At 47.0% G+C, this 15709-nt stretch overlaps 1 pseudogene; it reads left to right on the forward strand.

The window, feature by feature from the left end:
* The first annotated feature begins 299 nt into the window (after positions 1-299).
* On the forward strand, positions 300-3430 carry LOC119310295 (annotated as a pseudogene).
* Positions 3431-15709: the final 12279 nt, after the last annotated feature.

The raw sequence follows: 15709 nt of genomic DNA on the forward strand, positions 1-15709 counted from the left end.
TTCAGCGGACGGCATCATGGGTGGCGTGCGTATAGGCACGGAGCCATAGACGCACACCTCTATAGCGACCCCAACGACGCCGTCGTCTCGGCGGTCCTCGCCTGCTGCTTCGACGGCCACAAGTTTGACGCGCTCAACCACCTCCTTTCCCTCATCGCGCAGGACCTCGACATCTCCCATCTCTTCCCGTAGGTCCGCCCCCCTCCTGGACGAACATTGGCGGCCTCGACGAGGCTACCGCGGGCCGCTCCGTGCTCATCCACGGGTCCGCGTAGATCTTGCACCCCGTCAGCAAGAAGATGGCCTTCGTCGTGCTGCGGCAGAGCATGAACGCCTGCACGTCGCCAGGGCCAACGCCGGCGTCAGCACACAGATGGTGCGCTTTGCCTCCTCCCTCAGCAAGGAGAGCATCATCGATGTCGAGAGCATCGTCACCCACCCCAAGGAACCCCTCAAGGCCACCACACAACAGGTTAGTCATCTCGGCCATTACGCCCATGTTAGATGCTGGTTTCTTATTTGTTTCAAAATTATTGTCGTCTAATTTAGACGTGAAGTGCATGCTTGTTACATCTTCTGTTTGTTTGGGTGTTATGCTGTGCCTAGCTGATCAATTGCTTGTGTGTTCGTTTTGACTGGCAGGTCGAGGTGCAGGTTAGGAAGGTCTACTGCATAAATAGGGCGATCCCCACACTTCCCATCAACCTTGAGGATGCGACCTGAAGCGAAGCAGAATTCGACAAGGCTGAAAAAGTATGTCCGTTTCAAATTATTTCATTTGCCTCCTTTATCTTTGCAGGAAGAGCTCAGTTTTTGTTCTATGGTTCTTATTCTTGCCATTGTTGCAGGCTAAGGAGAAGTTGGTACTTGATCTCCAGGACATACGCTTGAACTACCGAGCTATCGATCTGCGGACACCTGCGAATCAACCAATCTTTTGCATCCAATGCCATGTTGAGAACATGACTAGTATTTCTCCTTGTTTGCACTGACCGACTGTCACCATTCATGCAGTAAGGCACACTGCTATAACAAATGACATCTTCTGTTACGGCTAGCACCATGTGTATTGTTATTATTATTAAATAAAAGCAGGTCCGATCACTTTTTATTCTTTCATCTTAGTATTTCCATCTACCAAGCTGCAAAAGGACCTTGCACAAACCTATATTTAACATGCAGCATGAGATATTGTTCACGAAATTATGCTTATGCTCGTGACATTCATGTTGCATATCATGCAGATTGATTCTGTTATGTATTTCTGTAGCATGCAATGCTTATTTTCTTCTTTTGGTTCATACATGGAATGATTGCTAGATACACATGTAGAAATTCAGGGAATTTTTGTTCTACGGAGAATTTTGTCGGGATCCAGCACAGTCCAAAGTTGATTGGTGGTCCAAGTGAAGGTGGCGCATCTGTATTCAATCTGGAGTATAATGGCCAGCCTGCTTGTTTAGCACAATGTCCCCAATTATACAAGCAGATGAGCATCTATGGTGGCTTACTGGCTTTGGCTGCGTGCTTGAGGTTGGTCCTGTATTTAGAGCAGAAAAACACTCACAGGCATCTGTGTGAGTTTATTGGGTTGGATGCAGAGATGGAGATCAAGGAGCACTACTTTGAGGTAAGGAAGAAGGCCTGGAGGAAATAAGTCTTTATTTAGTTCATTTATTGAACTGATGGTGACCTTTGAGAACCACAGGCATGTCCTGTTGTAGCATGTTTCTCTGTCGTGTTATGTCTCCACATTATACATGGATGTTGCAAATATCGCTCTACTTTAGCCCCTGTTCTAAGCATTGAAATTTATTCCAACGATTAGTTTCCGTAGGGAGAACAATATAAGAGATGCACATCTGAAAAGATTGCTGATGATCAGTTATTTGCTTCTGCGCCATTTGATACGTAAATCTGCTGTATTTATATATTGATGTTCTTATTGTGCTTGATAAAAAATTTGACACCTATCTTGTGGGTTTAGGCCAAGCAATGGGCTTCGGAATATGGAACAACCAAAAAAATACCCAAATATATCAACACTCGTGTTACAGAGGTGTTCCAAGTTGAAAAAATCCAGAAACATTGAAAAGGATAACTGCAAGGTTAGACATCCGAGACATTATTCATTTTGATGGGCTTAATGATGCTCATTGCTCTGCAATTCTTGTCAGTATAATAGTTTTGATATAAATCTTATATATTGAAAACAGGATGCTTTACTGAATAATGAGAAGGTTCCCAAATTTTCTGATACTGTAACTACTCCACTATCGCTGCCAGCTCGCCTGATTCCTCTACCCAGCACGAGAAGATGGAGAAATTGTGCAGCCTCCATCCCTGTCCAACGTGTTGTGCGTTGCAGGAGGAGAGAGCGGACGCTGGACTGGCAACTGTTGGCCTCGCCCAGGGAAGAAGAAACACACACGCACAGGGCACGCACACATCTTGTGCCTTTTCTTGTTTTCTTCTCACCTTTCACCAGATGCGATTACATGGCTTAAATAGCCGGACACTCACTGCTAAAACGCAGCCACTAACCCATTACTAACTACCATGCACACACGCACCCACTACTTGCATGCATGCATGCATGCACACACAACGGTCCAGCCACACACATCGGCTTAGATCCAATTACTACTCAACTTAGCTAGCTACACACGTACATGTGTGAGTCACTTGCAAGTCTACGCAGATAACAAACTAGGAGCTCACTTTGCGCATGCCATAACTACTACGCCCACTTCTTTCTCCACATCTATCTGCTACGCGACTTGGCCGCTCGGACTCCGCGGAACATAATGCATGCAGCTAACTAATACTCCCATCCGTTTCTAAATATTTGTCTTTCTAGAGATTTAAACAAATGACTACATATGAAGCAAAACTACATTCTAAAATATGTCTATATACATCCGTATGTGATAGTCCATTAAAAATCTTTAAAAAGACAAATATTTAGGAACGGAAGGAGTACAACCTAATTAGCTTTGCCTTGTGCACGAGAACACAACTCTACGTGCACATACGGCCGCAGCTTTGACGACATGCATTACTCATGAAACAAACATGATCTAATCCCGTGAACTTAATACAAATAACATGATTAGTTCCAATAATCACCTACCTAATCTTGTTATGCTTCATTCCTCTCTAGAATCCTATGGTTGTTGATGTCGTCTGTGCAACACGTAGACGGCCGCCGTCGCCATTGGCTTCGATAAGAGGCGTACCTCTTACACCTTCACCATCTTCGTCGCCGGCAAAACACCTTGTCGACGACTCCGACGTTGATGGCGAACTCCTTGCTGCTGGTGGCACAACTTACCAGGCAGCATGTCCTCCATCAATCGTGACGCAGCTTGACCTTGATGGAGAACCGGACCTCCACACACAAGGGCCTCGCGGCAGCCGCGCCGCGTAGAATGCCGCCCACACCGTATGGGCGAGGTTGAGCCCCTCCGGCGACCCGGCGAGCGTGAAGGAGTGGGCGATCCTTCTCCGGCCATGGCTCTGAATACCAAGTGTTGGCCTTGCCCCAGGGAAGAAGAAACACACAGGCACAGTAAAGGTAGAAGAACACACATACATTCTTGGCACGCACACATCTTGTGCCTTTTCTTGTTTTCTTCTCACCTTTCACCAGATGTGATTACATGACTTAAATAGCCGGACACTCACTGCTAAAACGCGGCCACTAACCCATTACTAACTACCATGCACACACGCACCGACTACTTGCATGCATGCATGCACACACAATGGTCCAGCCACACACATCGGCTTAGATCCAATTACTACTCAACTTAGCTAGCTACACACGTACATGCGTGAGTCACTTGCAAGTCTACGCAGATAACAAACTAGGAGCTTACTTCGCGCATGCCACAACAACTACGCCCACTTCTTTCTCCATATCTATCTGCTACGCGACTTGGCCGCTCGGACTACGCGGAACGTAATGCATGCAGCTAACTAATACAACCGTTACATTATACGACGTGTTTTCCTACCCTAGCCGCCGCCGCCACCAGGCGACTAGGGCGAGGCACTTTTTCCTTCGATCTCCACCGGCCGGTGCGCTGGCCCCCTCTCCCTTCGACTGCTGCTCCGGCGGCAGGAGGGAGGGGGGACCCCGTTCCTCCGCTCTGTAGTTAGGTTTTGGATTTGTAGGTCGTGGTGCGTCGTTGGGGTGGTGGGAGCGGCGCCCGGACGAATAAATCTGCCTCAACCCCACTCCCACACCGGCGGTGTCCTTCATGGCGGCGTCTCGGAGTTGATGGCATCGTGTCTCTGTCGATCCCTCAGATCGACAGCGTTAGGGTTCATGGATGGTGTTGACGAGGCGGCGGCGGCAACTCCATCAGGTGTGTCTCTCCTTCTGCTCTGTTCCCGTTGCTGTGGCGTTGTCTCCGACGTCATGGTGGAGCAGGGAGGTTTTGTCGTTCAGGAGTACGCGTAGGCGGTTGTCTACGCAAGTGACAGCTGGAAGATGGAATATCTTGTGTTGGGTCTGTGGTCGAAGGCGGGCAGTTCTGGTTTCCTTCTCCGACGTTGTCGTCATGCGAGGGTGTCAGTTCTGAAGTTCGATGGTGTGTCCGGGGACATGTTGCCCCGGTCTGATTCTTTCAACGGCTATGGTTTTGCTTTTGGCAAACTACTTTGGAGGTCCGTAAAGCTGCTGATCAGCGATGGAGCCGCGTCGAGCTTGGGCGAAGAGGTGATCTGTCTTTTTACTCTTTGGTGGCCGCTTCGGTGGTGTCGAAGGAAAGGGACAGGCGCTGGTATTTTGCATAGGATTTTCCTATCTTTTCAGTCATGTATGGTCGGTGCTTACGTGCCTTGTAACTTGATCTTTATTCTATATAAATGAGACACGTATTGCCATGCAAAAAAAAGCTAACTAATACAACCTAATTAGCTTTGCCTTGTGCACGAGAACACAACTCTACGTGCACATACGGCCGCAGCTTTGACGACATGCATTACTCATGAAACAAACATGATCTAATCCTATGAACTTAATACAAATAACATGATTAGTTCCAATAGCAACAAGCCGAGGTGAGCCCCCTCCTCCTTTCCCTGCAACTTTTTTCTTTGGGAGATGCCGCCTTTTCTTGACTTGGCCTGCTGTCATGCCATGCGTGTCTCCATGTCCATGTTGGAGCGGTGATGGTGGCTGGAGCTGGACAAACCGCACCGGCAACAAGCACAGTTCCTCATCTTTGCCTTCAACGAAAAATATCATCTGGTGACGAACACCTCCTCCTCTTCTCTGTATGTGTTGGGTATTTTGCTGGTAGATAGATAGAAGTTGTTTCAGGACAGGGTATTTTGCTGGGGAAGCAGACTCTGTGGTCTGTATTGTATGTGCCTGTAAAATTGTTTACTGCTATTGCAACCGAAGCTAGCTCTGTATAAAAGGGCTTTTGGCTGTTTAAGGTTCCACTGAAAAGTATGTTCACTTCAATCCATATCTTAGCTACAGTCTGTTGTGCTATACTAAAATATGCCTAGAAAATACATGGCCTATAAATAATATAGTTGTTTCGGTCAGGAAAATACATGGCCTGTTTTCTGTGCCCATTGTCTTTCTTAGGGTTTCTAAAGCCACAAGGATAAAAAATGAATCTGATGGTCATTTTATTCATTGACGATGATAACATTTCTGCTATAGTTTCGTTGACTATACAGATTTCCTTTTAAACTATAAGATCCATGTCTATCTTCATGAGCAAGCTATCATAACTCCAACCATTTATGTGGCTGTCAAAGTCAATATTTTTTATCCTGTCAATGGTCCCTCAGAACAGACGAGAGTATTTGAGCTTTGATTCAATGGCTAATTCCGATGATGTTAAAAGAAAGCACTGTGTTACATCCACCTGAATTCTGAATGCTATTTCTCCGATCAATTTTCTTGAACCTAAAGTATTGTTATCATCAGAGAGCTTGCCGATTGTACATTCAAGCTATAGGAGAGGTTGTTTGCATACCAGATATAATTGATGCTTTAGAAAACCAAATGGCCTTTCACTTTGAAAAGATGACGATTTCCTGTCCGACTATGTTATTCCATGATGTAAAACGTAGGTTTTGGGGGGAACTGGCTCAACCCTCAAAAGGGTGGCCTATCACATATATATAATGATGACATACACGTCCAATACCAATAAGGTATGGTTTGCACAGTAGGGCTACAATACGAAGTCTAACACCCTCCCTCAATCTCAACTCACTCCTAAAGTATCTAGGAGGTTGAGATTGCGCCTAAAGACCTCAAACATGGGAGAAGGTAGAGGCTTGGTGAAGATGTCTGCAAGTTGATCTTTTGAAGAGATAAACCTGACTTGTAGTAGCTTCTGTGCAACACGTTCCCTCACAAAATGATAGTCAATCTCAATGTGTTTAGTCCGTGCATGGAACACCGGCTTTGACGACAGAAACGTAGCACCGATGTTGTCACACCAAAGGACCGAAGGATGTGGCTGAGCAACTCCTAGCTCTCGAAGTAGGGACTCAATCCATATAAGTTTGGCAGTCGCATTGGCAACCGACTTGTACTCAGCTTCTGTGCTGCTGTGGGAAACAGTGGCTTGCTTGCGTGCACTCCAGGCGATCAGATTAGGACCCAAGAACACAGCATGTCCCCCCGTGGATCGCCACACCACCCAGCCCAATCAGCATCAGAGAATGCAGAAAGAACTCCGGAGGAACTGGGGCGCAGGTGAAGACCAAAGGAGACAGTGAGACGCACATAACGCAGTATGCGCTTCACAGCAGACCAGTGTACATCAATAGGAGCATGAAGATACTGGCACACCCTGTTAACTGCAAAGGAGAGATCAGGACGCGTGATCGTCAGATACTGCAGGCCACCAACAATACTCCTGTACTCAGTAGCATCCTCAGGACAGAAGAGCACCATCAGCAGCAGAAAAGGGTGTTAGTGGAGGACATGGGCATAGGCGATGGCTTGCACTTGAGCATACCAGCACGGCGCAAGAAATCAAGAGAGTACTTCTTCTGGGTGAGAGCCAAACTGCCATGAGACTGATGAGCGACCTCAATACCCAGGAAGAAATGAAGCCGTCCCAAATCCTTAACTGCAAAATCACGACCAAGTGCAGTCACAAGAGCATCACCAGCCGTCGGAGATGAGCTCACGAGGACAATATCATCCACATACACAAGGAGGTACATGGTCACACTCGGTTGCTGAAACAAGAACAATGAAGTATCAGCCGTCGAAGGAATGAACCCATGAGTGTGTAGAGCTGAAGCCAGGCAAGCATGCCAGACACGGGGAGCCTGCTTCAGTCCATATATGGCCTTCATCAGATGACAGAGATGATGAGGCTGAGTGTGATCAACAAATCCAGGTGGCTACCGCATGTAAACCTCTTCTTCAAGCAATCCATGAAGAAAAGCGTTCTGCACAATCCGCGAGAAACTGCCAGAGACAGAAGAAGTCGAATAGTGGTAGGCTTGACAATTGGGATGAATGTATCCTCATAGTCCAGGCCCTGACGCTGTTTAAAGCCTTTAGCCACGAGGCGCACTTTGTAGCGCTCAATGGAACCATCTGCATGTTTCTTCACCTTGAACACCCACTTCGAATCAATGATGTTGACGCGAGACGGAGGGGGAACAAGTGTCCATGTCTTATTCTTCATAAGAGCATGATATTCTTGTTCCATAGCAGCCCTCTAGTGTGGAATACTCATAGCGGCTTGATAACTGCGTGGTTCGGCGGTTAGATCATCCACAGCATGAGCCAGGCAAGCAGCAAGATAGGTGACCGTGCCATCGGTCCGCTCCTTGGGACGAACAATGCCACTGCGGCTGCGAGTGTGTGGACGCCGCAGAGGAGCAAACACCGGGGACGGCGGGATGTACGGAGCAGGTGAGGCCGGTCTAGGGGACTCCGGCGAAGAAGGTCCGGGTGACGGCGGGCCGGGCGATGGCGGACCAGGCGACATAGGCCCCAACAGCGTGTGAGCCGCTGCAGATCCGGGCGAAGTAGGAACCAGGAACGCCCGTGCGGATGGTGAGGGCGACGATGGAGGCAGCGACGAAGACTGCTCCGAGGAGGCTGTCGCAGGCGCGGTTGGAGACGGGGCGCCCGGTGCGGAGTCGAGTGCGGGAGGCCGTGCATGCACCGACCTATCGACGTGCACCACAGGCGACGTAGCGGGTCCGTCAGGGAGGAGTTCTAGGCGAGTCCACGTCCAATTCATGCACCATGATTAGGTAACAGCACAAGCGAATACACAACATCTTCAAATTGGCCAGGCATAAGAGGAAATGAATGTATAGATGGTGCTGTGGTGGATGGCTGAGGCATGGCAGAAAAGGGGAAGACAGTCTCATAAAAAACAACATCCCGAGATATGTAGACTCGATTGGTTGGGACATGGAGACACTTGTAGCCTTTATGGAGAGAACTATACCCTAAGAACACACACTTTTTGGAGTGAAACTCAAGTTTGTGATCATTATAAGGAAGAAGATGAGGCCAGCAGGCACACCCAGACACCTTAAAAAAGCTATAGTCAGGAGTTTCACCTAAGAGAAGGTTTGCACTATTTTTTGTGCACAGGAAAATGATCCAGCCGGACTATATCCTTTGGCGTCACCTTGGCTGGACGGGGGGCTTCGTCAATACTTCATTACCCCATGCTGGAGACTTCGGCATCACCCTGCCGTCCTGCATTGACCGTGCTATGTCACCACTTCGGAGTGCCGAGCTCTTTGCTCCGCCACCTCGGGACCGGCTCGGGGATGGAACCTTGTCCCGCATCAAGCTCGGACCGCGTCATCAATACCGAACACATTAACCAGCTAAGTTGTCTTCATTCTCAAAGTTTTAAATTTTATCTTGTGTTCGGCTCGGCCAAGCATTATACTTTTTTGGAAAAAAGTTGCTTGTAAAAATTTCCTTATCCAAACTTTGTTTGTGACGCGCAAATTCAAATAACCCGTTTACTTGGGGGCTTCCTTCATGAAGCTTTTTCCTCTTGCATATGGTTATACTTGTATGGCTTCGTTCCTTGTTCGTGTATTACGCCACAATATGCACCATATTGACTTAAGCGATTTGCAAGCTGGGTTGCTTGGCTCATGTGCTTACCCCTACGTTCCCGATTGTTCGGCTAGGGAGTAAAGGGAGCACCTCTGCGATTGCCACGATCGGGTCACCCGAGCCGGACCTCAGACTGGGTGAAGCCGAAAGCTAGCGCTCTTATTGTTTTCAATCATGGTCGGCACACAACGGAACTCATGAGTACAAAAAATCTGTTGCACAAGTCTCATAATAACAATGAGCATCGAAGAAAGGTATCGGCGGGGGTACTATTTTCTTCGAAGATGCTTCTTACTCTTCGCAGTAATATAACATAAGTTCCCTGAGCGCGCTTTGTCTGTTACAGCCTTATGGCCTGATTGCCTGGTTATTGGAAACACCGTCGATATTCTCGACAGATGGAGTACATAACACTTTTCGGTCCTTGACCGAAGAGGGAGAAGCTGACGGTCGGTTAAGACGCATTTAAAGTTTGGTTGAACATAGATATGATATAAGTACTTCGGTACATGCAATCATTCTTTTACCCAAGTCACTTGGGGGCTCTTAAATTTATATGAGCCGTTTTATGATAAGTGTTTTTCTTCTTAGTCGTTGCAAAGTTTTTATTATTATTTATCACTCCTTTTTTCGACACAAGTGTGCGGTCACTAGTCGGGGAGCCTAATTTCTCTCTCAAAGCTGCTAGAGTTTAGTTTGCTAAATCGGTCTAGTAAGAAGTACTCCGCCTTCGGGATAGGAGGTTGAAGCCGTAGGCTGACCCGCTTGAAGTTTTGAGATAGAATGTGTCATGTTAAAGCACGGCAGAAGCACCTTTTTTTTTTCTAAAGCCCAATTTTCGGATTGGCACCGAACACTTGATCTAGTTCGGACATTAACCTTTTGAATAAGTTTTCTGGCTTTTCGAGCCCATGGCACTTTTAAACTATTTGTGTGTTTTCAGCACAAGTCTCGCAGTGCAACGCCAGACACCTTTAGAGATTAGGCAAAAACATTCTCGGATATTGCTATATATGCATCGGTTTCGAATTGTGTCTTCGGTCAATAGTTTGGTTGCCCGGCTCCTGCGCTTGCCTCCTGTGTTCCGCTTTGTTCGGCTAGGTGTGCAAAGGGAGAACCACTGTGATTGTGCTTCCAGCTCACATGGTTAAGCACCTCAGTGGAGAAAGCCGAAAACTGACTGTCACAATAAGCGTAAACAGGTCAGCGATCCAATGACGGCATTAAACGACGGGCCATTCATAACAATGGCCGAATACGGCTTGACCTCGACTATCGCCGAACACTACCGGGGGCTATTAACTGGCCTCCCAAACTAAATCGTTGATATTTTGCTCTTACATTGGAGCTGAGGTTTCATGATCATGCTTAGCATGACAACCCAAAGAAAGGAACCGATAGCCGGACTATTGTCTTTGGAAGACATTTCTTCTATTAAATAGTAATATAACATGTCTCTCCGCGTACCTTTGTTTATAAAACCGTATGGCCAAATTACCTTGTTTGTTGTAAATCTTTGCCCTCATAAAGGCTTTATAAAGTAGGACAAACACTCCTCGGCTATTGGCCGAGGAGGTGGAAGCCGATGGTCGGTCAACAAAGTTTTGTACAATGCGGATCCGAGCATTAATGACGTAAAGTACTTGGATACATAGAGTCATTACACATAATTTGTGATTTTACTATGGATATCGATCCTTAATTCGGCCTCCCGTGCCCGCATTAAGGCTCGGGGGCTACTGGGCTTCGGGCTTATTATTCACAAATATTAAAGGGGCACATCGATCCCCTGATCTGGTGTTGCCACCCGACCAGTGTCTCGGGGGCTACTGCATTGCCTGTTCTATGCAGAAAATTTTAAGTGCAATACAGTTTCCGAGGAGATTTTGATCCTCAGGTTGGTCGGCTGCACCCAACCTGAGTCTCGAGGACTGAGCACGCCACTTTTTGTGTCCCGAAGTATTCCGCCGAGCTAGGACTTGATCCTCAGACCGATTTTGCAAATCAACCTGAGTCTCAGCGGCTACGGGGATCAGCGGTCTTATGTCATCCTTCATGTGCATCCTGGGTTTTAGACCGATACCCACCTTGAGGGCTACTGGCTATGTATCTCGGCAGAGAATAAACTGCACCAATCAAAAATATTGACAAAAATCGGCCCACACTCGGGGAGGTGCACCACCTCGGAAGCAGTCCGGCATAAAGCTCGGGCGCTAGTGGCTGGCTCCATAGAGGGCATTTCCGGCATTAAGCTCGGCTAAACTCCTTCAAACTTCTTTGAACCAAGGTGATTTATGACACCTCGGATACATAGTCCGGCGTTGGAGCTCGGATACATAGCCCGGCGTTGGAGCTCGGATACATAGTCCGGTGTTGGAGCTCGGATACAGTCCGGCGTTGGAGCTCGGATACATAGTCCGGTGTTGGAGCTCGGATACATTCCGGCGTTAGAGCCAGGAAGCAGTCCGGCATTGGTGCTCGGCTGCAAGATATACTTTGAATGCAGTCCGGCGTTAGAGCTCGGACGCAAGAGGACACTGCCTCCCGGGAACAACTCCAAACCCGAGGTGTGGCATAAAAATAACAAGACATTGATAAAGGCCGGAAACTTAAAGGGGCTCCTCGGATACCCGATGTGTAAACTCGTCGAATGCATTTCGGCGATCCTCAAGACAGAAGATGAGAAGATTTGTTGAACCAGTTTTCAAGACCGGCAACCGAAGATGAAGAATAGTTCGGAAGAATCGAGGAGCGTCCCTAACTTGAAGACCGGTTCAGGGGGCTACTGACGGTGTCCTGGACTAGGGGGTACTCAACGCGTCGTCTCCTGATCAGTTGGATTGGGCCGAGGACCCCCATGGCCGTATACTCATGAGCCAGTCCGGACAGCTGCCGCATACAAGGAAGAATCCACAAGACTTGGCGATCAAGACAAGGACTCCTCCCCCACCGGCGTATTCGTCTAGGACTCTTGTTATCCTAGGCCTCTAGTGCATTATATAAACCGGGGCCAGGCTAGTCAATAGACATATACAACAATCATACCATAGGCTAGCTTCTAGGGTTTAGCCTCTCTGATCTCGTGGTAGATCAACTCTTGTACTACCCATATCATCAATATTAATCAAGCAGGAGTAGGGTTTTACCTCCATCGAGAGGGCCCGAACCTGGGTAAACATTGTGTCCCTTGCCTCCTGTTACCATTGATCCTAAGATGCACTGCTTGGGACCCCCTACCCGATATCCGCCGGTTTTGACACCGACAGTGGATGTCAGCCGTGTAGTTCAAACTCCCAAATCTGACCTGATGGCCAGGGGCGTAGCTTCCGATCTGCTCCAGATAGCCAAGCGAATTGGCCCGCAGTGCAAAGCCGCCGAATACGAAGATCTGTCCGGGGAGAAAAGTCTCACCCTGGACCGCGTCGTTTTGTTGATGATCGAAGGAGCCATCGGGCCTAAAAGTGACGACACAGAGGAACTCTCAATGAAAGCACCAATGTCGGTGTCAAAACCGGCGGATCTCGGGTAGGGGGTCCCGAACTGTGCGTCTAGGCGGATGGTAACAGGAGACAAGGGACACGATGTTTTTACCCAGGTTCGGGCCCTCTCGATGGAGGTAAAACCCTACTCCTGCTTGATTAATATTGATGATATGGGTAGTACAAGAGTAGATCTACCACGAGATCAAAGAGGCTAAACCCTAGAAGCTAGCCTATGGTATGATTGTTGTTCGTCCTACGGACTAAAACCCCTCGGTTTATATAGACACTGGAGAGGGTTAGGATTACACAGAGTTGGTTACAATGGTAGGAGATCGACATATCCGTATCGCCAAGCTTGCCTTCCACGCCAAGGAAAGTCCCATCCGGACACGGGACGAAGTCTTAAATCTTGTATCTCAATAGTCCAGGAGTCCGGCCAACGGTGATAGTTCGGCTATTCGGACACCCCCTAATCCAGGACTCCCTCAGGGCGGCTTACATGTAGAGTCCTATTAGGATTAGAACTAACTTATTCTCTATTACAAGTCGGATACAAGTATGGGTCTTGCTTCCTCGTAAAGGAAATATTCCTCATGCCTTCTGTCTTAAGCCGGCCCACCATAATATGAGCCGGCCTACTGGGCCTTGGGCCTAGTCTTCTATGTGACCTGCCGTCAGGGTCATCCGTGAGTCGTCTGACCAGTGAACCACCAAACCCGTGAGTCGCCAGTCCTCCGGCGGGTCATCGGTGAAGCGCCAAGTCCGGCCGGGTCATACTTCCAGCCGGGTCATACCACGGGGTATATCCCCGACATTAGCCCCCAGTTTAATTTGTATTTATCCATGTTAAACTGATGCTGTAAAACAAACACAAGAACAACTTTGACAGATTGTGTTCCGGGTTAAAAATTCTTGTACGCCGGCACCTGATTATCCTTAAGTCCAATTGTCATTTTCTTCATCTAGAAAAATCCGGGTCAAATAAGCTAGCTTCATACTCACACTAGTAGGGAAAAGCCTAGCAGCAGCGCGGGTTTTGGGCCTATTAGTAGCGCGGGGACCGGCGCTACTAATAAGGCGCTACAGCTAACTTATAGCAGTAGCGCGGGTGCCACCCGCGCTACTACTACGTCCTTTAGTAGTAGCGTGGGTAAAAACCCGCGCTACTACTACCAGCGCGGTTTTTTTTGAATCTTTTCGAAAAAATATTTCGATTTCCCCCCTAATTTTCAAATTTCTGAATTATTTTAACCTCAAATCTCTAATCACCCCTCATCGCTACTCAATTTAATCTCTAATCACCCCTCATCAATCCAAATCATCTAACTTCCCGGACGGTCACCCATCCTCACACTACTCCAGCCTAAGCACGCTTAACTTCCGGGTTCTATTCTCCCTCGCTTCCAAGTCTGCACTTGTTGTTTTCCTGACAATAGTAAAATGTCAATCCTATTAACCTCAGGAATTTAGCTTGAGCATGAAGTCACACATTTCACTATTTGAGTTTGAAACTATTGTTCTAAAAAATTAGTAAACTAATATTTCTTGAATAATTAGTTTGACCACAGTTTGACCATAGTTTGGCCATAGTTTGACCAGATTTGACCAAAATTCAAAAAAACTAAAATAATTATTTAGTAACACTAATATTCTAGAATAATTAGTTTGACCATTGTTTGACCACAGTTTGACCACACAGTTTGAATTTTTTTTGATTTTTTCCACTCTAGATCTTAAAAGCCCCGTAACTTTTTTTCTGTTTGGTTTTTGAGGATTTTGAAAATGTTTAACGGGGCCTGTTAAATTCGGATGTAACTTTTCGAGTAGATGATTTTTCATATAAAAAACTTTTTCCTCCGAGTTAGTATGCAAAAGTTATGCCCATTTTTACAAATTCTCGAGAGATTTTGCAAATAAAGTCGAAATTCATATGTGCAAATTTTCCCAACAACTCGACCACATATCACATGGGAAACTTATTTTATTTTATTTTTTGGACATTTTCATCATTTTCTTTTATTTTTTTAAAAACTGAAAAGGCGATCCAGGGGGTAGAGTTTGAAAATGGGACCTTTAGTAGCAGCGGTTTTTTACCCCCTCGCTACTACTATGGCACCACTTAGTAGTAGCGAGGGCTAAGAACCAACGCTACTGCTAGCAAACTTAGTAGTAGCGAGGTTTTAAAAACCCGCGCTACTACTATGGCATGTCTCGGGGGGCACAGTAGAGACCGCTTAGTAGTAGCGAGGGTTAAAAACCCACGCTACTGCTATAAAAAACCTCGCTACTACTAAGTTTATAGCAGTAGCGCGGGTTTTTAACCCTCGCTACTAGTAACTTTCTGTGTATAGGCTTTTCCCTAGTAGTGTCAATTTGCTGATGTTGGTTTCTCACAGAAAAATATTGTGAAGAATAATCCACTTGAGTCGGCTTCCAAGGCGCCGGGAATGTTTCTCTGGAGTTTGATATTTTTGGACAGATGAAACGGAGGGGGGTGGTTGCATGTTCCCTATGCATGTTCGTGTGACACACGAACGGACCACATATTCAGATTCATCTCGTCATTTTAAAGAACTTTCATGTATAAAACATTTTCATCTGAGTTATGGATTATTTTCTACGAATTTCTAAAGTTTTAAACAATATTATGAAATTATTATTAATTCAAAAATAAAGATTAAAAGCTAAGTGTACCCAGGGTTTTCCTAGCCTAGTGTATGACAGTGGGCCAGAGGTTGGGTAGACCCACTCAACAATTGACTGGTCAACATGTGACTAGTGCAAGTGGGTCCCAACTGTCATTGTCTATACTTTAGTTAGATATAAATTTAATTATTTTAATTTAGACAGCAGGCCCAGTGGTCCGTGTTAATTAGAAGGGTTTTATTTAATCTAGAAAGCTTATTTAGTGGGTGGGGTAATTAGTGGGTTAGTCCCTAATTATTTGGGTCGGCCCCACATGGAAGTGGCCCAACCAGCCAGCCCCAGCACTGGCCACGCACGGGCACAGAGGGCACCGGCGGCCAGGCCAGGAACAAGGCAGCGATGGGCGCGGCTGGTAGCAGCCACCAGCGGGAAAGCAGGGGCCATCAGAGGAGAAGGGGCGGCGACCACGGCGTACGGCGTGCGGAAC

The sequence above is a fragment of the Triticum dicoccoides genome, chromosome 5B (assembly GCF_002162155.2).
Source record: "Triticum dicoccoides isolate Atlit2015 ecotype Zavitan chromosome 5B, WEW_v2.0, whole genome shotgun sequence".
In the NCBI taxonomy this organism is placed as follows: Eukaryota; Viridiplantae; Streptophyta; class Magnoliopsida; order Poales; family Poaceae; genus Triticum; species Triticum dicoccoides.